Source organism: Rhinatrema bivittatum, chromosome 1, assembly GCF_901001135.1.
Source record: "Rhinatrema bivittatum chromosome 1, aRhiBiv1.1, whole genome shotgun sequence".
Taxonomy (NCBI): domain Eukaryota; kingdom Metazoa; phylum Chordata; class Amphibia; order Gymnophiona; family Rhinatrematidae; genus Rhinatrema; species Rhinatrema bivittatum.
In genome coordinates, this window is record NC_042615.1 from 784,211,891 (window position 1) to 784,236,925 (window position 25,035).

The window sequence follows — 25,035 nt, forward strand, 5'->3', positions numbered from 1 at the left end:
TTCCCACCCACCCCGGTAATTAGCATCTTCTCTTCCTCCCCTTCTGACAATTACCATCATCCTTCCCTCCCGCTGGCATCACCACTATCTTCCTCAGCTCCTGGTATCACTTTCCTTCCCTCCTCCTCCTCCTCTCACTCTCCTGGCATCATCAACCCCCCCCCCCCCAAATCTGCATTACCACTTCCCTCCCAGGCTCCTGACGTTAGCACCATCTTCCTTTCCCTCCCACCCACCTGGTGTCACCGCCATCCCTTTCTTCTTACCTTCCTTCCCCCCCTCCCCGATGTTACCACCATCTCCCCCTCCTTCCCACCCTCCCCAGCTTCACGTCCCTCCTCCCTTCCTGGATGGCCTTCAGCCAGCAGGAGGAACGAGATGAGCGGTGCTTCTTACCTGCTGCTTCCTCCTCTGCCAGCTTCGCTCCGAAGGCAGAACTGCACAGGGGCCGGCGGGTCTTGCAAGGCTACAAGGCCCCTGTGCGGTTCTGACTTCAGAAGGAAGGCGGCAGAGGAGGAGGCAGCAGCAGGCGAGAGGCACCGCTTGCTGACTCTTCCTGCCAGTGGGAGGCTGTGGTGCGGGGATACTGAGGGGGGGGGGGGGGCAAGAAAGCAGGGTTTTGCTGCCAGCAGCGGCGTCCGTGACCTTCCTCCGTCTTTCCTCTGTGGGAGGCCAAATTTTCACACCGCGCCTGATGTTCTCCTGCGCCACCACAGCTGGGAACCTCTGCTGTACAGTACACTGGTGAACATGACCAGATCCTGATTAGGTTTCCGATAGGGTAATGTTGAAAAGTGTTAGAAAATCCGCCCATGCAAATGTAGGGTTTACATTTCCTTCTTTTATTAAAATATGAACAGACAGAACTGTGTTTGTTTCCCATTCTCCTTTCAATCTCCTGCTCGCTGCTTAAAGGCTTCCTTCACCTGCCAATTGGATCCTTCTTTGTCTAATGAACAATGACATACCCGATAAACTGGCTACCTGATTTTGCTGATTGTGGATTATTATTATTCTCTTCTAATCTAAATGATCTTAAAGTAAAAGATTGCCTGAGAAACCTTAGTTTGATTTTCCAGGCAATGGCTCCAGTGTCAAGAAGTTTAATTGTGGATTCTTTGTTCTTCATGGCAGAGGAACTCACATGTCCACAGGGCAGACACTGGCAGTCTACACCGGCTCTACGCCTGTGCACTTTGAGGATTCGCATACATTCTTGGAGTTGGTAAGTTATGATGGACCTTTCATTCTCAGCCAAGCCACACTTCTGTCTCTGTAACAGCCACAAAGTGGTGTACCCGGGCAATAGAAATCTCTAAATTAAGCAAAAGTAACTTTTCAATGTCTCTTCCTTCAGTGTTTCCATTTGGTGCATCTGAGTCACCCGGTGCTTTCGATCCTGGAAACTCCAGCAGTGCTTCTTTGTTTTTGCTTAAATGAGAATATGTGTCAACATTTGAGATTGTCAAAAAGAAAAAAAAATCCAGGCAGCTGCATTCTTCAATGTAGATATCTGATTATTCTGCTAAGGTGTTGCAGGCAATTGCTTTGTCACAAAGGCTGAAGCCATATTATCTGCTTCCAAGATGGATGCACATCACTGGTAGGGCAGCATAGGGAAGTGTGTATACTGTAGCTTCCCATGTTATACCTTTTATGACTTTGGTTTTTAGGGATGTTGACGTGACACCTCCACTATCACAAAATTTCACTAAAAATTAAATTCACTCTCACTCTCTCTCTATAAGTTTTAAAGGTTTGGGGATAGTACTGCTGGAAGTAATTTAGTATTCTGCATTCCATACATTTTGACCACAGGCAAATTATGGGAGAATCACTTTTAAAAACAGGGTCCAGGGCTGGCATGGTCCTTTGTGCTTGCTAAGCTTGATACTCCCAAGACAGAACAATGTGATAGTAAATCATAATTCTGTCTGTTGCTGTGTATTGTCCCTCTGATATTAAATGTCATTGTCCAAAAAAGGGATCTTCAAACTGTACATGTGACTCCTCTCTGAGTGCCTGCTCATAGCTTTTCAGTTTGCTACTTAAAATTATTATTATAAACATTTGCTTACTGCCGAGATGGAAGAAAATGCAGAGCTCATGATTTGTTCTTTTTGTAACTGAGGATGTCAGTCTTACTCTCAGGGCTGTCATTAGACTGGTGCCACTGGTTCATCCACATCAGGCCCCACGAGTCATACCACCAGCCTGAAGACAGGCAGAGACGTGAGCCAGCTCCCACATGTGGCCAGCCTTAGGGAGAAGATACAGGCGCAGAGCCAATTTCTGGGTCCTAGGATGCAGGGCCGGCCGAAGAGAAAAGGAGTAGGGATGGAGTTGACTTATGTGTCCTGCAGTGTAGGGGCAGCCAGAAGGAGAAGTGGCATGGTGGAAGCCTCTTCCACCTCTCCTAGCTGCATCTATACCGAAGGGCAATATTCAAAGGAGCTGACGCGATATTGGGCGTTCCGCTTTTTTGCGCACTTTTCATTTTTGATTCATTTAAATATTGCATCCGGGTTACCGACGACAAATTGCGTGAGCGTTAAAAACGCGTGCGTTCCTAACGAACGCATTTTCTTGGCTCATCTTTTATTGCATCGGCCCCAAAGACATTTAGCCGGATAACTCAAAAGGTATCTAGCTAGATGGCAGTTTTTTGAATTTTGAGTCACTCATCTGGCTAAATTTTAGTCGGATAAAAAGGAAGCGTACCAGGGGACATATAAAATGCAATAAGACACCAACAGAACAATCAATTCTTGCCAGCACTAATTGCACCAAGGCCAGCCCACACGTGCTGACCTGTAAAGTTTTCAATAGGCTCACACGGCGTAGACACAGTCAGGAGGGGAGGAACAGGTTTCCATTCCTAAGGCTAGCTGAGGGTGAGCGAGTACTCCAGGTGGAGGGGGGTGGGATGGGGGCAGGGAAGAAACTGGGATGCATAGGGGGAAGGAGGAGAGAGACTAGGGGTTAAGCAAGGGGGATATGTCAGAGCGGGTTGAGCAGACAGGAGACAGGAATGGGGGAAACTGTGCAGAGAGGGGAGGGGAGGAAGCTGAACGTGAAGACCACTCAGGAAATGATGGGATCTGGGAAAGAGAGAGAAGAGGTGGAGGATGGGGGAAGAGAAAAGAGAAAACTGTGGAAGAAGGGGCAGATGAGACAGAGAAGACTGCAGAGGGAATAGTGGAAGCGGTGATTAATGGAGCAAGGATGAGGAAATAGGGTAGTAAAAGAGGAGAGAAGAGAGGAAGAGAAAAACAGGAAGCAAGGATGACGAAGAATTGCGAGGAGAAAATTGTCCCATCCTGCTTGTCCCCAGGCTATGGGTTCTTTCTGTGGGGGTGAAGGCAGAGCTTTATGGACCAGGCGGTGGTGTGAATCCTTCCTAACTGTGAGGGTGTCTCCGTCACATAGTTGATGTTCTATGATGCTGTTCTGCAGGGACAACAAGTGGGACACGGTACTGGCTGTTCAAATAAAATGTACCGATTTTTGCAAAAAAAATTGAATCAATGTCCAGTCATGTACAACTGTCGGGCCGATACAGTAAAGTCCGCGGGAGAGTGGACGAACGCCTGCTCTCCCGGCGCACGCACCGGTCCTTCGCCGATGCGCGCGATTCTCTATTTAAATTAGGTGACGCGTTAGATCCGGGTAAAAAGAGGCGCTAGGGACACTAGCACGTCCCTAGCGCCTCCTTTTTGACAGGAGTGGCGGCTGTCAGTGGGTTTGACAGCCGACGCTCAATTTTGCCGGCGTCGGTTCTTGAGCTCGCTGACAGCCACGGGCTCGGAAACCGGACGCCGGCAAAATTGAACATCTGGTTTTCGGCCCGACAGCCGTGGGCCGAATTCAAAATTTTTTTTTTTTTTTACTTTTCGGGACCTCCGACTTAATATTGCCATGATATTAAGTCGGAGGGTACACAGAAAAGCAGTTTTTACTGCTTTTCTGTGCACTTTCCTGGCGCCGGAAGAAATTAGCGCTGACCTTTGGGTCGGCGCTAATTTCTGAAAGTAAAATTCGCGGCTTGGCTGCACATTTTACTTTCTGTATCCCACGCGCATACCTAATAGGGCCATCAACATGCATTTGCGTGTTGAGGGTGCTATTAGGTGCCGCGGATTGGACGCGCGTTTTCCTCCCCTTACTGAATAAGGGGTAAGGGAAAACGCGCGTCCAAGAACAGGCTGTACTGTATCGGCCTGTGTGTGAGTTACAGCTGCAGGTTGTCCTGTGTAGGTGGTCCTGAGCTCAAGTCCCCTGGGCTTTAAGCTTACCACTCTTGTACTGAGTGCATAAGAGGCCCACATGATTATGGAAATCAAACTGGTGAGGGGATCCCCTTCAGCATAGAAAAATCCTACCTGAGTTAACTGTGAGGGTGTCTCCGTCACATAGTTGATGTTCTATGATGCTGTTCTGCAGGGACAACAAGTGGGACACGGTACTGGCTGTTCAAATAAAATGTACCGATTTTTGCAAAAAAAATTGAATCAATGTCCAGTCATGTACAACTGTCGGGCCGATACAGTAAAGTCCGCGGGAGAGTGGACAAACGCCCGCTCTCCCGTCGCACGCACCGGCCCTTCGCCAATGCGCATGATTCTCTATTTAAATTAGGTGACATGTTAGATCCGGCCTGCACTTGGTCCCTTAGGATGGAGATGATGTGACCTCTCCAAAGGAAAGGCCTGATGTAAGAGGTCAGAACTGGGCAGCATCAGTCCCAGAGTGAGGAGGGGTTGATCAAAACCTCCTCACAACAAAAGAGAAAAAAGTCCAAAAATCTTCTCTGGCATGAATACCGTCCTTGCAGCCTTTTTTATTCTCCTTAGATGGGTGCTCACAGGTCTTCAGTTCCCTGGCCTCTGGATCCGGGGAGCAGCAATCACCAGGGTGGTTCCAGGTTCTCACCTCCAGTCAACCAAATCTCAAAATGGATCAACATCTCAACAAAGTCTCTCCTTCTAAAGAGGGAGGCAGGTCCTTACAGGCAGGAACAGTGCCCTGTAAGGAATCTCCTCTATCCAATTAGTGCCACGTGAGGTGAATAGGCCTCACTGAGACAGGACAAAAACAAAAGAGCTCCTCACTGCAACCCAAAAGTCCACACCTAACTTACTCCTAGCCCCCACTTCTAGGAAGGATGGTTTCTCCCTCTAGCTGTCTAATTCCTAGGGCAGGATTCTAGGGTTATTTAGGGGGTCCCCACATAAAGTTAGATGTGTTTGATCTGGGTAATATCTTCCTTCTCCATTGGACTCAATCAGAACCTACCCCCACCTAGGGCCACAGTACCTGAGCCTTCATTCACATCTTCATTATTATGCCTTTATCCCTTCACCTGTCTAGTCCATCCATCGAGGGACACAACACAGACCATGGATCTATGTGGACTCTGATACTCATGCACTTTTCAGCCAGTTGCTGGGTGTCATACTGTGCAAGAACTGGTCACATGCCTCCTCATGGGGGTTTGTGAATGCTGCCTTCACATTTTCCTCAAGCACCCTTGGCCCAATGAGCAGGAACCAAGTCAGGGAATTGAATCTGGGTCTTCTGCATACAGGCAGTTACTTCTGGGCCAGATCCAGTGGAGTCCTTTTAAGATTCACTTAGGAAACCTTCACCAAAAGGTATGTTTTTAATGGGTGTACAATGAGGGTCTACAGTACTGTTCTATGTTTACAAGTTTTCACAAACTTCTTTGTTACTGAATTATGAAAATGTTTCCCAATTCCATTCCCTGTGGCCTCTAAAACAGGTCAGGTTTTCATGGTAACCAACATGTGCAAATTGGCCTGGTTCTCTCACCAAATGTATACAAATCTTTTTTCATGCACACATTATTGATATCCTGAAAACCAGGTCTGTTGGGAAACCACCGAATTACACATAGAGAGGTCGATATTCAAAAGCCATTTAGATGGATAACAGTGGATTTCCTCAAGTCCACCTAAATAATGGTTTATGGACTTTTCTTCCAGGAACCTGTCCAAACCTTTTTTAAATCCAGCTACATTAACAGCTTTTACCACATCCTCTGTCAATGAATTCCAGAATTTATTTATGGCTAGAGTAAAATAATATTTTCTCCTTTTTGTCTTAAATGTATCACTTAGTAACTTCATTGCATGTCCCATAGAACTTGGTACTTTTTCAAAGTGTAAACAACCAATTTGTGTTTACCCATTCCACTCCACTCATTATTTTATCGACCTCTATCATACCTTCCCTCAGTGGTCTCTTCTTCAAGCTGGTTACCTGGAAGGAGAGCATAACCTTGAAGGGGCAGGAAGCAATCCTGTAGCTAGCACTTGTCTTCAAGGTGAAGTAGTATCCTCTCACACCGAGGATATGTCTCAAGGGACACATGTCCAGGAGGCAAGGGTTAGTATGGCTGATATAGTTGGTGATTCGATTATTAGGAATATAGATAGACGGTGGCTGGAGAAATTGAGGATCACTTCATAACTTGCCTGCCTGATGGTGGACCTCACACAACACAGACAGGATTTTAGATAGTGCTGAGGAGGAGCCAGCTGTCTTGGTACATGTGGGCACCAATGACATAAGAAGATGGAGGAGAAAGGTTCTTGAAGCCAAGTTGAAGCCCAGAACCTCCAGAGTAACATTCTCAGAAATGCTCTTGCCTTGCTACCTGCCTCGACCCGGACCGAACTTGGATTACTCTTGCCTTGCTACCTGTCTCAACCCAGGACCGGGTTTGGATCATTCCTGGTGTGCTTTAGCTGGCCGGGTGGACACCATCTTACCTACCACCCTTTATCCTTCCTCTTGGCCTAAAGGTAAGACTGTTAACCATCAAGGATTCACAAAATCGTAACATGAAGACAGGAGGGGTGCCAATATAATGCCAGTTTTTCAAAAGGCATCCAGTGGTGATCCAATAAACTACAGACCAGTGAGTCTGACATCTGTGCCAGGCAAAATGATAGAAACTATAAAAAAGAACAATATTACTGAACATATAGATAAACATAGTTTAAGAGGACAAACCAATATGGTTTTAGCCAAGGGAAGTCTTGCCACACCAATCTGCTACAATTTTATGGAGGGTGTAAATAAACGTGGATAAAAGGTGAGCCAGTTGATACAGTCTATGTGGATTTCCAGAAAGCTTCTGACAAGGTTCCTCATGAGAAACGTCTTAGGAAATTAAAAAGTCATGGAGTAGGGGGAAGTGTCCTATTGAGGAGTGGGAACTGGTTAAAAGATAGAAAACAGAGAGTAGTCTAAATGGTACATTTTCTCACGTAAGAAAGATGAATAGTGGGACCACTGCTTTTTAACATTTTTTTTTAGTTCAAATCTTTTTATTGAAAAAGGATCAACCAAGAATATATACACAATATCAAGGTACAGGGATTTATAACTTCTAAAGAGGGGTCAAGAAAGCAAAAGATACATAAAAAAAGAGAGAGAAGAGGTGAAAAAAAGTTATTGCATAGTAACCTTTATGGGGAGTTGTTAAAGATACTGTTAGATGTCGCTTGTTGCACTTGGAGGTGGACCCTTGTCCTGGAGCAGTGTAGAACGGCTCCCTGGTAGGGACCAAGAAGCACCTGTCCCCAGGGGGTGGAGCACAGGAGGAGACAGAGGCTAGGATAAGCTTCACCACTGGAAGCCCGCAGTCCCCCCGGATGGAGCCCGTAGGAACCCGGGCCACTTGGACTTAGGTGGGCCTCTCAGGGTCTCCTGGAGAGGTAGTAGAGAGGCGTGCCCACGAGCAGCAAGGGAGCACGGTCGGACTTTAGGCTGTAGGTCTGAAGGAGCAAGGAAGGCCAGTACAGCGTAGGCGATGACAAGGCAAGGGACAAAGCCAGAATCAGGAGACGTGGTCAATGGCAGCCGAGGTCAGAATCCGAGGATCAGTCCAAGGAATAGTCAACGAATCAGGAGTCAGGTTCCAGAGATCAGACGAGGTCACAAGGCAGGCAGAGGTCAGGATGCAGGCAGCGAACAGAATAGTTAAGGAGCAGGTCGAGGTCAGTGTTGCATCATTCGCTGCTCGACTCCCTCAGTCCGCCCTCCTTACCACTGTGGCAACTCCCTCTGGGCCTGATGGACAGTTTGCTGCCGCAGCGTCTTCTTGCCATCTTCCTCCAGCGTCCCCGGAGTGGCACGATACTGTGGATCCGCCATTTTCCTGATGATGTAGGGCGCGCGCTCCGAATGATGTACCAGCAAGGGTGCGAACCTCAGGGACGTCCCCCTGAACTGATGTCATCCGCTTCCAATATAAAAGGTCTCCGAAATTGCTAACAGATTGAGTTAGCAAAGGGTTTCGCTACCTAAGCTACTCTGCCTCCTCAGGCTTACCAGGGGTACCTGCTCCTCGGGGGCCTCGCTCTCTTTTCTTTATTTCAGATTGCAGATAGGAACTGGTACTCGCTCCTCGAGGGTCCATGTTCCTGAACACTCTGAAGATTCTCTACTGCCTGGAAGCTATCACAGATACAGACAATTGTGAGTTACCATCGCTCTCTCAGAGCTTTCCCTGGAACCAGGTACTTGCTCCTCGAGGGCCTAACCCTTTCCAGCTGCTGAGCTTTCTAAAGACCTTATGTGAGATCTGTCATCCAGTTCTGGCTATGAACACAATATACCTGTCTACTCACTATCTACAGATTCTCTACAGCTCAGCTAACCTGGAATTGTGGTTCCAGTACCTGAGGGACTTCAGCCCTACCGGGCATAGCAGCTCACTACTGCCACCTCTGGTGGTTCTACTACCTGTCTAATAAAAGAATTCTGTGTCTGTCTCCGTACTCAAGCCTGGCCGGTGGTCCCTCTCAGGATATCCTCCTGGGGGCGCAGTCATCTGCCATCGGCCCAAGGATTCACCTATCTACATTCCTCTACAGCTGAGTGTCCTCTCCAAGCATTCTACTGGTAACAGATGGCTACTCCTTTCCTACCAGGAGTCTTCAGCAACAGATCTACTACAGATTGCTAACTCCACCTCCTTCTGGAGCTAGTACACAACAGATTGCTACTCCTAGCTCTACACGAAGCTTTCCTAACAAGTTTGCTAACTCCTCCCCTTCATAGGAGTTTAACCATAACAGAGTACTAGCTCCTCCCTCCTGAGGAGTTCGCACATAACAAGAATGCTAACTCCTCCCTTCTCAGGAGTCGTAGCATAAGATATTGCTAACTCCCTAGGAGATCCTTAACAGATTATTAACTCCTATCTGATGTCTCTGCCCAGCTGACATCAGATCCATTACAGTCAGTACAGAGAGACAGTCCGAGGGTACTACCTGGGGAGACTGGACAGACAGATGCTGGAACAGAAGGATGCTAGACAAGGATGGAACAGTAGGATGCTGGAACAGTAGGACGCTGGAACAAGGCTGGAACAAGACTGGAACAAGATTGGAACAAGACTGTGAACACGGTGGCAAACTAGTACACTTACAGTGCTAACCCGATTGCCAAGGCAAGGAAGTGCAGGCAGGGACTTCCTTATATTGTACGTTCAATCAGGGCACGCCGCGGAGCTAGGAACCACCCCTGGCCCTACAAGAGTCCAGGCGGTCCGCACACACGCGCGTATGGGGCATGGCCAACGCCACTGGAGATGCCGAACTCCGGCGTGAGTTCTGGGGCACAGTGGAAGGCCCGGCGACCACCACCGCGGATGCTGAGGCCTGGAGGAGCTCACGGCTGCCACTGGGGTGGCCGACCCGTGACCTGCAGAGGAGCTAGCGGGGTGAGCAGGCCCATGTGTGGGCCGGGCACGGATGGAGCGTGCAACATCGCTAAAGTAAAAAAAAAAGAGGAAAGTAATAGAACAAACTACCCCCTTAACCACATGTATTAGAATTACAACGACTCAATGTATGTGTCGAGGGGCTTCCACACTTGCACCCATTGAGATATTCTATTACATTTACAGCCATTGCCTTTTCGTATTTACTGTATAAGCATACAGAGTTCCACCAAAATTGGGCAGACAGCAGATCACTATGCTTCCAGTTGGCCAGGATTAGATGCATGGCTACTGTTATTAAAAAGTCAAGCAATTTACGTCGTGGGAGGGAGAGGCGAAGGAATGGAGTTGCCTCATGCAATATAACAATGCAGTAGGTAATAGGGTAGGAAAGATCTAAAATTGCAGAAATTGATGTCCAAATATGTTGCCAAAAAGAAGATACAATAGGGCAAAAAAAAAAAGCATGTGCGACAGGGAGGCCTTAGGCATAGAGCATGACCAGCAAGCATGAGAAGATTAACCCAGCGTGAAAAAGTTTCCAAGGGGTCCACACTGCCCTATGTGACACAAAAAAGGAGGTTTGAGTCAAACTGGAAGATAGTGATATGCAACAGAGAATTTCCAAAAACAATCCCATTTCACGCGGCCCGACAGATCAGGGAATTCAGATAACCACAAAGTCTGCAGTCCCCGCAAGGACTGTAGGGAGGAAGATTTCAAGAGCTTATAAAACCTTGATGCCAAATGACCTTGGCCTCCATAGTCACGATAGATAGTAAATAAAAAAGAGGGATCATCTATATGCAAAGAAGACAGAGAGATATCATGTAATGCACTGCAAAGCTGCAACCAGGCACAGAACTGAGAAACAGGCAAGGAGAACTTCTCTTTATGCGATACAGAGGAAAGGAACCATATGCCCTTACGTTGCCAAACTGGCCAATTAAGCAGATGTCCACCCACCATAATTGAGGGATTATGCCAGAGAGGGGCAAATCGGGAGAATTTCCATTGAGGGGCATTAAACAAGTGACACTGATCGAATTCCAAAAAAGCTCAGTGTAAAGAGCACAAGATGGGGTAGGAAGAGTGTAAGAGTATAAGAGACATCCCCGGAAAGCTTTCAGGGGTGAAGGGTAAAAGGAAAGTCTGTTCAATAGACCACCTTTGAGGGCTTTTTAACATTTTTATAAACGAAATGGAAATGGGATTAAGTCTGCCAATGACACAAAATTATTCAAAGTTGCTAAATCACGAGAAGATTGTGAGAAATTGCAAGAAGATCTTGCAAAACTGGGAGACCTGGCATGAAATTGGCAAATGAAATTTAATGTAGACAAGTGTAAAGTGATGCACTTAGAGAAGAGTAACCCAAATTATAGCTACACAATGCAAGGTTCCACATTAAGAGTCACCTTTCAGGAAAAGAATCTAGATGTGATCGTTGATAACAAGATGAAATCTTCTGCTCAGTGTGCAGCAGCAGCAGCCAAGAAAGCAAATAGAATGCTAGGGATTATTAGGAAAAGAATGGAAAATAAGTATCACTCCATGATGCAACCTCATCTTGAGTATTGTGTGCAGTTCTGGTCATCATAGAGAAGGGATAGAGAAGGGCAACCAAAATGATAAAGGGTATGGAAAAATATATATTTTTGTTCTTACAGAACTTTTATCCTGTCTGCGTCTATGCCCTCATAGCGCCACACCTCCTCCAATTTGAACCATCCTATCATTGTGATATAATTTGTATCCTGGTATCACAGTATCCATACCAGTTATTATAGGAATAGCTTGAGGAGAATTCACAATAAAGACTAAACAAACAACTAGCCAGAAATTCCATAACCAAATAATGGTATATGATACCCCACAAGTCCAGCTACTACTACTCTTTATTTCTCTGGTTCTTCCAAGTTATGTTCATCCAAGTTGTTCGCTTCCCTGTTCAATGTAAGACAATTGTTGTCATTGTTGGAATGTAAACTGAACTGATAAGTAACCCTGTTACCTGAACTTCGGTATATAAAAGCTATAAATAAATAAATGAATGAATGAATGATGATACCTCACTGGAAAGGCTGCTAGAAGGGGAAATGACTGGATTCATAACATGAAAAATCATCTACTCTGGGTGCACATGAAGGGGTGCAGAAAGGGGCAAGCTCCTTTTTGCATGCCAGAAAGGCACATGGCGCGAGCACCTCCATTGTCTTTGGCTGGTTTAAATGCAGCTTGCAGCCCCAGATAATGTCAGAAGAGGATGGGACTCCAGTGGCAGAGCGGGCACTCTGTCAGGGAACCGGAGCAACAGACCAAGGTCTTAGGCTCTCAGGCAGTGGCATCAGGCTGGTCACGTCAGTAGAGGACAGAGTGGCTCACAGTAGCTGGCAGGATTCAAAGAAACTGGTAGAAACCTACAGCACTCCCAAGTCCTGTCGAGGTGCTACCTTCTCTTGATATTGCAAGTCTAGCACAATTGTGTGACACTTCATCTCTATATTTTTCACCAAATCATTTTAGTGACATCCTGTTTGATTTTTTTTTGTCTGACTTGTCTGTGGGATTATACTACACTTTTTGAGGATTTCGGTTAAGTGTCAAAGACATTACTCACGTAGGCGGTCCTTGTTTGAATTCGTTCCTAGCAGCTTCTCTTATATGGAGTAGTCAGGCCCGTAGTGTGTGATGCTGCTTGTGGCTCTGTTTCGCATGATAACCGCTCCTGTGGAAGGATGGTGTCGTAGAGTCTCAAAGTGTTTCAGGAATAACCGTTACCCACTCATGAAAAATTCAACTTTCTGCACAGCAATAACCGCCAGTATTAGTAAGACTTTGGATCAGCAGCCTGTCATTAATGATAACTTCTATCAGTGCATGTTGTGCTCTGAAAGAGCCTTTTAAAAGTTGTACACTTTTAAATTTAAATATATATATATATATATACAAATGGCATGCTTAGCTTAAAACAGCTCATGGACTTAACCAATCCAAAATCTGCTAGCCCGGGATGCTTGTCAAGCTGTGCAAGCATGGGAGCTAAAAATAGCTTTCCTTGAAGTCCCAGAAGAAGAGTTAGCAAGGATCTTTCCTGGGATTAGATGGAAGAGATAATGGATAACATACTCCACATACAATACAGCATTCAGTACTGTAAAATCCAGACTCCGCTTTCTGAGATTTAGTCAGATTGACTTTTTAATTAAAGCCTGATCTGCCCGTGCACTGAGGACTCCACCTGGGGGACTTAACACAAGTAGCTGGCTTTAATTCATAAAAAGTAAGATGATACTTCACCTTGAGCGAACTGTTCAGGCTGCCATCGGAGGCTGTCCCTGCCAGTGATTTCCTGGAAAATTGTTTTCTTTTTTCAGACAATAAAATACTGATTCATAGGACAACTCTCGGAGCTAACCATGAATCTTTCTCAGTTTGTATTCCATCAATGGCAGCTCCTGCATGCATTCATTTTTAGAACGGTAAATGCTTTCATTTTCTCTGCCCGTAAGGATGGGAACTTTCAAACCGGCGTGTGGGCTTACGCGCGCGCACACGTACGTCAGCTAGCACCCCAGGGACACGGCCATTTTATCACATTCGCGCGCACGTTGTAAAATACTCTGGCCCTGTGCACCTGTGCGCCAAATTTGAAGTGGGCGCGCGCATGTGCCATTCCCAGTGTTACCAGTTCGTCCCCAGTTCACCCAGTTAAAAGATAGGGCCTCCAACCCCGGTTTAATAGCCTCCACTCCACCCGGTTAACCCCGACCCTTAAAACCCCGCAGAAATGCCTAGTTTTCTTTATTTTTTTTTAACTTACTCATGATCCACAGCAGAAGTAAAGTTATGCGGCAGGGAACCTCGGGGCGCACCAGGGCATGCGAGCATTTACGCGCACATCTCTGCTTCATGCCCCCGAAATGCCCACGTCCTGCCCAAACCACGCCGCGCTCCTTTCTGAAATCTTTGCAGATGTGCGTGCTGCTGCAGGAGATACGCGCATCTCTGGGTGGACTTTTAAAATCTGCTCGGCAAGCTCCGCTTGTTCGCGTATCCCCTAATTGGTGCGCGCGCTGGGCTTTTAAAATCTACCTCAAAGTCATTACTGTTAATAAGAGGGGGAAAGAAAGGAAGGGTGAGTGAATGTGGACTAATTTTGTGCACAAAATATGCCTTACAAAATTGTCTTCTTTGCTGCTCTCTGCACTCCAGCAGGGTGGGACTGTCCGGTTCCAGCCTCGCTTCCATGGTTCTCTCATTCCTGTGCGACTCAGGAGGATCTGGGCCGAAGCTACTGCAATGCTGATGGAGGGGGGAAAGGACATGATATCAGCACCTGCAATGAAAGTGCTTAATTGCAGTAATAAGGATCGACAACCCTGGTCCCCGAGTGCCACGAGTCGGTGTGGATATCCTGAAAACTCAACTGACTTGTGGCACTGGGGAACCCGAGTTGCCTACCTCTGTGCTAGTACTGCACAATAATATTTCTGATTGCGGGTGATTCAATGAAAAAGTGTGTGCAGGGGGAGGGGGAGGCGTTCCCTTAGGTCCTGATTCGCTAAGGTTTGGTTGGTTTTTTTTGTTTGTTTTTTTTTCTCCCATTATGTGTCTCTGGAAAAATAAATAAAGGCTTTGTGAACCAGGCCCTTCATGTTGTGTTTAGCCGGCACTACAGGCGGTGGGCGGCGTCCCAGCCTCCGTATTTGCAAAGCTGTTCTGAATCTGAACATGGCAGGTGCCGAGAGAGGTGTGTCCAGATGCCGAGAAGAGCCTCCCTGCCCTCTGTGTGACCTTCTGCTGCCCTCTTGTTCTGCTGCAACAGTGGACAGCAGGGAGAAGGCTGCAGTAGGGTGGATGGTGCTAACAGCCCACGGACAGCTCCTGCCGCTGTATCCGTGGGCACAGCAGCACAATAGAGGCAGGGGGGTGAGAAGTGAGCTGAGAGAAAGAGATCTAAAGACATAATTCTAAAGGGACAGGTCCTGAGCCAGTTTTCATGTTCCCTAAAATACAAAACTAAAACGGTCAGTAAATAGCACGGTCTTCCTTCTTTCCTTCCCCACCTCCTGGGGCAGCATTGTGTGCTTGGATCTGTTGGGTCAGACTGAGAAACGTAAAGGCAGGAAACAAGAGGTTTTCTGCATCTTTTATCCTGGCCGGCAAGTAGCTCTGATAGGAAGTGGGAGTCGGGTGCTCAGAAACAGTTACTGCCCTGTGCCCTGGAGCTGGGATGGCAGTGGCAGAAAAGATGGGCAGGAATCTGCTGCAGGAAGCAGATGAAGATGGGCTTGGATGGGGGGTCGCACATGAGGAAGCTAGGCGGGTGTTCCTCGCAGGCAGCTGGAGTCTGCAAGGAGATCTCACTTTAGGCATTTTGCTACCCACCCAGTCGTGCAGGCTCAAGGCTTGTTTCAGTTTTAGGGCAGGGAATTTCCGCCTCATGTTGTCTTTGTAGCCCACAGTGACACCATCGGTTTGGATCTCCTCCAAGGCTGACAGCACTCCGGCAACCTGCGCCTGCCAGCAAAGGGGGGAGTGGGGGTGTTGAAGAAGGAAGCGCCAGCTCCATAGGAAATCTCTGCATTATCTTCATAAATGCGTTTAGGTCTAGACCACTCCCAAAGTCTGAAAGGTGCCTTTGAGGTTACTCCCAAGCTCTCTTTCCCCTTCCAAGCTCCGCCGAGTCACACTTGCAAGCCACAGGCCTACAAAAGCAGAATTTCTAATGTTAGAGAACAGCACAAACGGCAATGGACGCCCAAAGGTATTTATTTTTTATTATTTTATTTTTAATATAGTTTAGCCCACCCCATCCAGGCATGTGCTCCAGGCATGATGCAACCCTTAAAAATAACAATAGAATGTACAGAGTGATCCTCAGATTGGAATGTTTATGTCCAGTACAGAAGAGCAGAATTTCACATTTTGGATTTTGCAGTGGAAAAGCTTGCTGAGCAAAATCTGTTTATCTTCCACTCAGAGGGGCACTGTTGGAACTTCCCTCATTCCTGCAAAGTCAATTATCCGCACACTTTGCACTCATTTTTAAAAGGCAGTACGCATCTCTTTCTCCATCAAAAATAATCCCAGAAAAAAACTACCTGCACACATTTACTCCTGTTAATTTGTGCAGGTATATGAGACAGTTTTTTTCTCTGGAGAGCTTACAATCTAATGCAAGCTTTGGAAAATACACAAATATGTACATAATTGCTAACCCCAGTCCAACCCAGCCCCTGGGAACCCCTCTGCCCATTGCAGATAAAAGCATGCACATACAAGCCCTGCCTGTCTACTTTCACCTGCGTATTGGGTGGGCAATTTTGTAAAAGCCCATTTCCATGGGTAAAGGACTGTTTTACCTGCAGAAATGACCCTTCCTATGATTAACTTGTACAATACCTTTTGTAATCCTGATACCCTTTCAGGCTGGACTTCCAAGCAGAGCACTTTTGCTTTGATTTGTTTTACTTTGAAATGAATGCACGATCTTCCCCTGAAAAAATCCTGAAAATGTGTGGGTTCACTTGTTTTGGAAAATAGTGCACATTATTTGTGAATAGTGCATGCTATTTGCAAATAGCGTGTACTGTTTTCTAAAACAAAAAAAGCGCCCAGGAAACAAAAATAACAAATAAAAAATATCCAGAAACGAAGCAAAATGAAAACTATTTCCCTGCACATCCCTAAATTCATTGTATATCTGCAGGGGACAGTAGCCCTAAGGGCAGGTTCACAAGCAGCACTTCTGCTGTCCAACATCTCTCTCTCTTTTTCCAGCAGTCTTCCAAAACCCTGAGTAGATTTTATGTGTAAACATTCTTTATTGAATAAAACAGATCAAACAAAGGCTTGGCATACAATTATTTCTTATTCGTATTCACTCATCTTGCTTCTACCCATCCTTACTCCCCCCTCCCCTATTTGTGTATAAACTTTTTATTGCAAACTTAACAGCAGCACAGTATAACACATTGTGAGTTCTGTTACATTTCAACCAAGTAGATTTTACATCGTTGGCCTCTCAGTTTTCCCATTGGTCAAGCTCTTAGGCCTGGATTTATCAAAATGCACTAAATATTGCATGCGATAGGAAAAGGGGTGTGTTTTAGGCTGTTTATTGCAAAGTGTGCTATCTTAATGCTTTGCATAGATATTAGTGCAAACTGTGTTAACTTGTTTGCACTTTGCAATAAGTGCCAGAATTGTTGTATTTTCATCCTACAAGCACTTTGGGTGGGGGGGGGGGGGGGAGGAAGAGATAGAGAGACTGACTAGTAGTAAGGCCCTTATACTAGGTAGGTATTTATACCTCTATATGAGGCCCACCTAGCTACTTGAGATGAGGTTTAGGTATTAGTGTAGGGGTTAGGGGCCAATTTTACATGCAGAGTGCAACATACGAACAGAACAGTGCACTCTTGTGAAGATTTGATGACCTTCGGACTGAGGAAACTCACCCAAAGATGAGATTTGTGCAATGTTCTCTCAACCTAGCTTGATGTTACCCAGGTTAGAGAGTCCATCAAGTTAGGCTGAGAGAACATTGCACAAATCTCATCTTTGGGTGAGTTTCCTCACTCCGAAGGTCATCAAATCTTCACAAGAGTGCACTGTTCTGTTTGTACGTCACACACTGAATGTCAAAGTGGCCCCTAACCCCTACACTAATACCTAAACCTCACCTCGAGTAAGTAGGTGGGCCTCATATAGAGGTATAAATACCTACCTAGTATGAGGGCCTTATAGCTAGTCTCTCTCTCTCTTTCTCTTTTTCTCATATTGTGCTATGCAAAAAGCTGAATCTCATTCTGTTCCCCTTATAACGCTCCTACAGAAAAGTTGAAAATGCCTGCAGATATCCCAGAAGTGGCAAATGAACATTGTCCCAAAAGCACTTTGTGACAGGCACAAAGAGCAATGTAAAAAGGCATTACAAATGTCAGGCTGGAGATCAAGAAGGGTTTGCAGTATTGCACAGGTTCTTTCTATGCTTGTGCCAGGGCAGGTAAGTATATTTATTTTACCTTTACTTCTGATCAGAAATATCGTGTCTTTGAAGAATGGTGCATAGCAGGAGTGAGCTCACGATTGTCCATGGTGGGGCCCTTTGCCTATAGTCTCCATAGCTGTCAGAGGCTGCAGTGCAGATGGTGCTCCCACATAGTAGCCTTTCTCAGACCTCTTGACCAATTAGATTGGTCCCTCTCATCAGCATCTGCTCTTCCTAACCTTAAATGACTCAATACTCTGGTACCAAAAAATGCTAGTGTTCCATCACTCCACAAGATATCTTATTGGACCTGTAATAGTCTGACAATAGAACAGTAATTTCACAAAACACGTGTGTCCCTGACTAATATATTGAGCAGAGAAATACAGAATCCAGTCACTGCCACACTGAGTTACTAACACATAACAATGCTTCTCACAGAAATTTCTATTTCATAAAGCAAATGAAGACTTCTGATGAAAGTATGTATCATTTTGAGAACAGTTTTCAAAGCCATTAACCAAAGGAAATAGTAAATCACGCAGTCCTGGGTAAATTGGCCTTTCTGAGAATTTCTCTCCCTTGGCCAACTAAAAGTACTTGTGGGTTTCCACAGTGCCTTTAGTTGTGCAAAAAACATGTTTTTCTGGTGTGTGTGTGTATGTGAGTGGTGGTTAGGATAGGGCAGGAAAACCACCCAGACTTGGCATTTTCAAAAGAATGTGCGCTATTTTATACCCACAAAATCAGAACAAATAGCAGGAGCAAAGTAAGCTGGCGATTTTAGTGTGCAAAGAGAAACTACTTGGGCGGTTTCTCTCTGAAAGGCTGACTAGGACTTCCATAGGTTAAAGAAAGGAAACTTCAATCAGTGGGAGGGTCTGTGAGAGGTTTTGTTATTTTGAGTGATAGCATGGGACTGGGTGAGTGTTAGAGATGATATGGGCAACTCTGTGAGTCACTGGGAAGGGCTGGAGAGGGGACGTCTACCAGGGAACGCTGGTGAGTTGGCCAGGGGGCCGTTCTCTTCAGGTTTCCAAGGAAGTAAAGGGCAGCTGCCATCAGGAGAGGGGAGTCCTTTCCGGTCGGTTCCAGGAGGATTAATACTCCTAAGTCAGGGAAATAAGAAGCTCATCCAGGAGGAAGTTCCCACCAAAGAGGAATTTAATCTTTTCTTTTCAAGTTGGAGAGAAGGAGCTCTGTGGGTCAGACCAGGTTCCTGAAGAGGAAGGAGGCTTGTAAGAACTTTCCGGCATCCAGATCTCACCTATTTCACTCAGACAGAGTAAGGGATCTGTTTTGATGATTTTTTTTCCTCTAGAAGCTGCTTGAGATTTTGTGAGAATTACCTTATGAGAAGAACTGTTTTTCTATATTTATGTAGGTCTGAACTGTTTTTCTCCCTTTTGTACTTCTAGACTGCTTAGTTTTGCCTTCAGTGTTATCCCCCTTGGGTTTTACAATTTGGTTGTCCCCCATGGAAGAAGCCTGTTTTTTTCTCATCCTCTACAGTATCTGCAACCTCTATACCCTGTTTCTGGGAGTGCTGGGAAAAGGAAATTACGTTAGCTAAAATTACTCGCACACTTTGCAACTACATAAGGATCCTCTGAACTGCCTTCATAAAGAGGAAGGAAATATGGGCAGGGGACTGGCCTTCGCCATTTCTAGGAGCCTTAAACTCCCATGGAGCATTGCAAGTGATGATGTCATGCTGCACTGAGCTGAAGGAGGCACCAGAAAAGACATCTTTTGAGACCCATATAGTTTTGATATGGTAACTGATCCCAAAAAAAGTTGGAATGGGGTCATAGTTCCTATGACTTCTGACCAGAAAGGAAAAAGCCTGCAACTCTGAAAAGATTGCTTAGTACTTAGGGATGGTTGCCTCTGTTTTTTTTTTTACTGAAATAGTGTGTTGTGTTTAATGACATCATCAAAGTAACTGTAAATATGCGACTAGCTTGGTTTAGGCTCAGAAATAGCTCAGAAGAAATAAAACTTTTTCGATGCTACCTAAGCTGTATAATAGAAAAACAAAGAAACAATTTCAATGCGAGATCTGACCTCAGAACGTTATTTCAAAAAGTAAATTTCCTCTTTCAGAATCTGAAGAACAATTTTCAAAAGCCAATTGTCTAGGTAAATAACCAATTTTCTCTGATAAATGGCTGTCTGACAGTTGCCAACACTTAAAATGGCTAAAAGACTGTGCGGGGTTGCACAGCGCGTGTACCCTGAGCTGGGTTCAGGGGAGGCGTTCCTGGTGGGCGTACAGGAAATAGTGTGTCTGGTATATATTGCTTCTTCAATTTCCCAGCCAGATAAAAACGGGTGCAAACTCCACAGCCCAAGTTCACGAGTGGGCAGTGTTCAAAGGGAAAGTGCATTGTGGACCTTCTCTTTGAAAATCTGGAACAAAAGTCTGCAAGAGGAAAATACTCATGAACTTTGCACCTGGGTTGGCTGTTTTGAAAATTGCTCCCCTCATGCATGCCAGTAACTGGTCCCTTCCTTTTCAGCATCCTTTTCCTTCCTTACAATCTAACTACTTTTCTGGGCTCCGTCTGTGTGTCTGCTCTTTGCAAGATACTCCCTAGGTGGTGCAGCAGGGAGCTTCATAAAAAAAACAAAAAAAAACCAGCCAGCCAGCCAAGAACAAACCCTGAAAATGCAGAAGGAAACCAACTTTGCATGAAATAGTTATTTTTGTTTGCTGCCCTTTAGAGCTATTTATTGTTGTCTTATATGCTCATTACGAAACATTTTTGTTAGCAGGAAAAACTAATCTGCAAGAAAATGTATTGCCTTTAAACTTCTTTTGAGCATGTCGGAGCTACTCATGTTATCCTCTGAGATCCTGTCAGTGTTTTTCTATCAGTGAACTGCAGAATCAAGCAGCAGGACCAAAACTATAACTGTATGGGGAAACTGTTTCTTATTTAGAATTGCATCTTTCCTCCAAATGGTATCTATCTCTATAGATTAGGGACATGAAATAGCATTATTACAGATAAGCGTGACTTTAGGGTGGTAATAGAAGCATTTTGGGTTTTTTTTTCGACTTTGGATTGTTTCAATGCCCTTCATGTGGGTTTACCACGTTGTCATCTTAGGGCACTGCCATTAGTATTAAAATGCTGCTGCTCGTCTGCTGACTGGGGGTCCAATAAGCGGGATCATATCTCTCCGAGATGTGGGAATCTTTGCACTGGCTTCCAGTCAGAGAATTATCAATTTGAAACATTATCGCTGACTTTTACGGCTCTTCAGGGGGGGGGGGGGGGGGGCCAGGGCCATCTGAAGACGGTGGAGTCTTGGGATGTGCCTAATAGGCCCTCGCGCTCCCAGAATGCTTCTTTGTTGTCACTTCCAGGTGTTGCAATGGCGAGTGCCCGGGAGACGAGAAACAGGGCCTTTTTTTTTCCTGTATTGGCACCACATTTGCGGAATGGGTCTCCCGGAACAAATTAGGCAAGTTACAGGATTATAGTGCCTTCCGAAAGCAGGCGCCATAAAGGCTCACCCGTTTCATGAGGCTTTTGGATAAGTTACCGTATATGGAGGGTTTTTTTTTTTTTTTGTTTTATGTTATTTTTAAGAAGACGATTTCATTGTTTATTATGCATGTGATGATGTAAACTGCCCAGAAGAGCGCTCTGGTAATTGGGCGGGTTAGAAAAATGGCTGTAAATAAGAATATAAATACAATTGCAGGAAGGGGTGAGGGGAAGGGTCCCCTTTAGAGCCTGGCCGTTTCGGGGATTTCGTATGCTGAGGAAGGGGGTCAGAGTATGAAGAGAAGAGGCACACCGAGTGTCAGTGATAATATTTGTAGGGGGGTGGGCAACCCTATCACACTCCCGGGAACCCTATCATCCTCCTCCCAACCCTTCCCCAGCATCCGCTCCCTGGGAATTTGGGAGGCCTGAATGGTGGGACTCATGTTCTCTCTTAGGTACAAAGGTGTTAGGTGCCCTTCCCTGGCCTAGCCCTCCCCATACAATGTAACCCCCACCTCCAGGAACGGGCTATGCTCCAGTGGGGGCCATGAAAGGAAGTTGTTGTTTCTTCTGGGCAGGAAATCTGGCTAGCTGGACCCAGTCTCTCCTCCTCCCCAAGGCGGGAGTTCTTTATTGGGTGGGGTTAGTAGAGATCCACGGTGGGCTGTCTACGCCAGGTCAAACCACTCTAGACTCTGTGATAGTGTCCAAAATAAAGTTTACTAGCAGATAAGCCGTTGGATATGGAAGAAATGATTCAGTTCTCAGCCTCACAGTTAAGCCATCCAATTCACAGTTCTCTCTCTCAATCTGTGCAGTGGTTTCCCTCACAGGGACCTAGGATATCCTCGCTTTTCAGGGAGTGGAGGGGTGAAGGCCCTGGGTGGGGAAGATACCCACTTTTGATGTGTGGCAGGGATAAAAATGGCAAAACGGTCATGGCAGAGAGAGTTTACAAGTCCCTCTCTCTCTCCGGGAACGAAGACATCCAGGAGGGTGTACTCAGAGATGTCAAGAAAATTATTACTCACGGTTACATCAGTGACCTTGTTCTTTTCCTAGTCACCTGGACCCCAGATGGAGGGATCCTTCTGGAACCGCACTTCTGGTGTTCCAGTCAGGTAGGAAGGGGCATCCATACACTTCCTCCTGAGCCTCAAAACAAAGTCTCTTTCTTTTTAAATCAATTTACCACCGGAGGGTCCTGGCACGGGTCACCACCTCCTCCGTCCTTGCTGAAGTGTAGAGGGGCAGGTCTTCCCTAACTTGTGCAGCCCCCAAAACAGGGCTCCCCAGTCCCTGACGCCAGATGCTGCACAGGGTTTCACCAGGCCTCCTACCAATTAAAATCTCAAATCCCGAAAACAAACCCAGGTGGATAAACCCAACCAGCTAGAGAGTAGACTGGAAGGAAACCCTCCCGACCATGGTCAGATACCACAGGCTGGGTTAGCCTGATTCCCAGCATGCGGTATTTGTCTTTTGGTTAAGTCTTAACCTGAAACGGTTACTACCCATTATAAGCAATACTGGACATCAAATTTTTGGCTTAGATTTCTGCATCTCTGATTGTGGTTTATGGTTTCTGTTATAAGCTCCTTAATTGCTGTTGGGTCCGTTGCTGCTCGACGCCCTCACTCTGCCCTCTACCTCTGTGGCGACTCCCTCCGGGTCTGATGGACGGCTAGCTGCCGCGGCGTCTTCTTGCCGTCTCCCTCCAGCGTCCCCGGACCAGCTTGACGCTGCGGATCCACCATGTTGCCTGATGATGTAGGGCGCACACTCCGATTGATGTACCAGCAAGGGTGCGAACCTCGGGGGCATCCCCTTGAGATGACGTCATCTGCTTCCAATATATAAGGTCTCAGTATTTGCGAACGAATCAAGTTAGCATGGGGATTGCTTCAGCTTTTCTCCCAAGCTACTCTGCCTCCTCGGACTTACCAAGGGTACCCGCTCCTCGGGGGCCTCGCTCTCTTTTCTTTATTTCAGATTGCAGATAGGAATTGATACTCGCTCCTCGAGGGCCCATGTTCCTGAACACTCTGAAGATTCTCTACTGCCTGGAAGCTATCGCAGATACAGACATTTGTGAGTTACCATCGCTCTCTCAGAGCTTTCCCTGGAACCAGGTACTCGCTCCTCGAGGGCCTAACCCTTTCCAGCTACTGAGCTTCCTTAAGACCTTATGTGAGTTTTGTCATCCAGTTCTGGCTATGAACACAGCATACCCTGTTACTCACTATCTATAGTTTCTCTACAGCTCAGCAATCCTGGGATTGCTGTTCCAGTACCTGAGGGACTTCAACCTTGCCGGGCATATCAGCTCACTACTGCCACTTCTGGTGGTTCTACTAATCTGTCTAATAAAAGAATTATCTGTGTCTGTCTCCATACCCAAGCCTAGTCGGTGGTCCCTCTCAGGATATCCTCCTGGGGGCGCTGTCATCTTCCATCGGCCCAAGGAACCACCTATCCACATTCCTCTACAGCTGAGTGCCCTCTCCAAGCACTCCGCTGGTAACAGATGGCTACTTCTTCCCCATCAGGATTCTTCAGCAAAAGATTCATAATAGATTGCTAACTCCTCCCTCCACAGGAGCCGATTCATAACAATTGCCTACTAACTCTCCAAAAACCATAAAGGATTGCTCCCAGACTCCCTCTACAGAGCTGCTTAAAAAACCTCTCAGGGAGCGGCCATTCCAGACCCCTCAAAGGGAGGGGCTAAATTTGAATGGTATCCTCCCCTTACTGACCTGCATTGCTCTAGTTAAATATAGGCCTTACCAAGGGCTTACTAGTAGCGTGACTGTGAGGTCCACTATTCACAATTTAAAATTATGCATTTATTTTAAAATTTCTTATTAATCACTTTCCATCCCAAAAAGTGAGATTTTACATGAAAAAGGGCATTCAAAATACAATGAGATAAAAATATCACTTGCAACAACATGTATATTATGGGGTAGGTTTTAAAAGCAGCGTGAGCTGCATATATGTGTGCGCATTACCCGGCGTGCACACATGTACACCTGATTTTATAAGATGCGCGCGCAGGAGCGTGCATGTTATAAAATTGGGGATCGGCACGCTCAAGGGGGTGCACAATTGTGCACCTTGCGCGTGCCAAGCCCACTCCGAGCCGCGCTGCCTTCCCCCGTTCCCTTCCAGGCTGCTCCGAAATTGGAGTGGTCTCGGAGGGAACTTCCCTAGCCCCCCACCCCACCCCACCTTCCCTTCCCTTCCCTTCCCCTACCTCCCCCACCCTTTCTCCCCAACATTTTCTTTCTTTGTTCTTTTATTTCAAAACTTACTTCAGTCCTGGGGCTGAAGTAAGTTGCGCGTGCCGGCTGATGCCGCACGCGATCTCTGACACAGCAGCAAATGGCCCCGGACCGCCCACGCCCCGCCCCCTTTTGCAAGCCCTGGGACTTACACGCGTCCCGGGGCTTTACGCACGTTGCCGGGCCTTTTAAAATCCGGCCCTATATTTTCATGCTTTGCTGTGGCCAACCAGAAAACCATGCACAAAAGACACTTGGAACCCATATGGCATTAGGCCTATTGTAAAGTATGTTGGGTGTGGGCTTGGATCTCAGAAAGCCATGAATTAACTGAAATTACAATACCGTAAACCCACAGTCCCAAAACCGCACTAACTGCCAGCACTCAAACAGTAACAATCCTACCTATGCAAATATTACACCAGGCCCTAAAACACCATCTCCTATTAGAAAAATAGAACAAACCAGGCTGCTATAGATACCTACACA

The 25,035-nt window shown here is 46.2% G+C and overlaps 1 long non-coding RNA gene across 1 annotated transcript; it reads left to right on the forward strand.

Annotated features, from left to right (window-relative positions):
* The first annotated feature begins 1,139 nt into the window (after nt 1-1,139).
* Nucleotides 1,140-19,035, forward strand: LOC115082298. Its single transcript, XR_003854126.1, has 3 exons — nt 1,140-1,225; nt 17,601-17,771; nt 18,940-19,035. It is a non-coding gene; the product is annotated as an uncharacterized LOC115082298 (long non-coding RNA).
* The last annotated feature ends 6,000 nt before the right edge of the window (nt 19,036-25,035 follow it).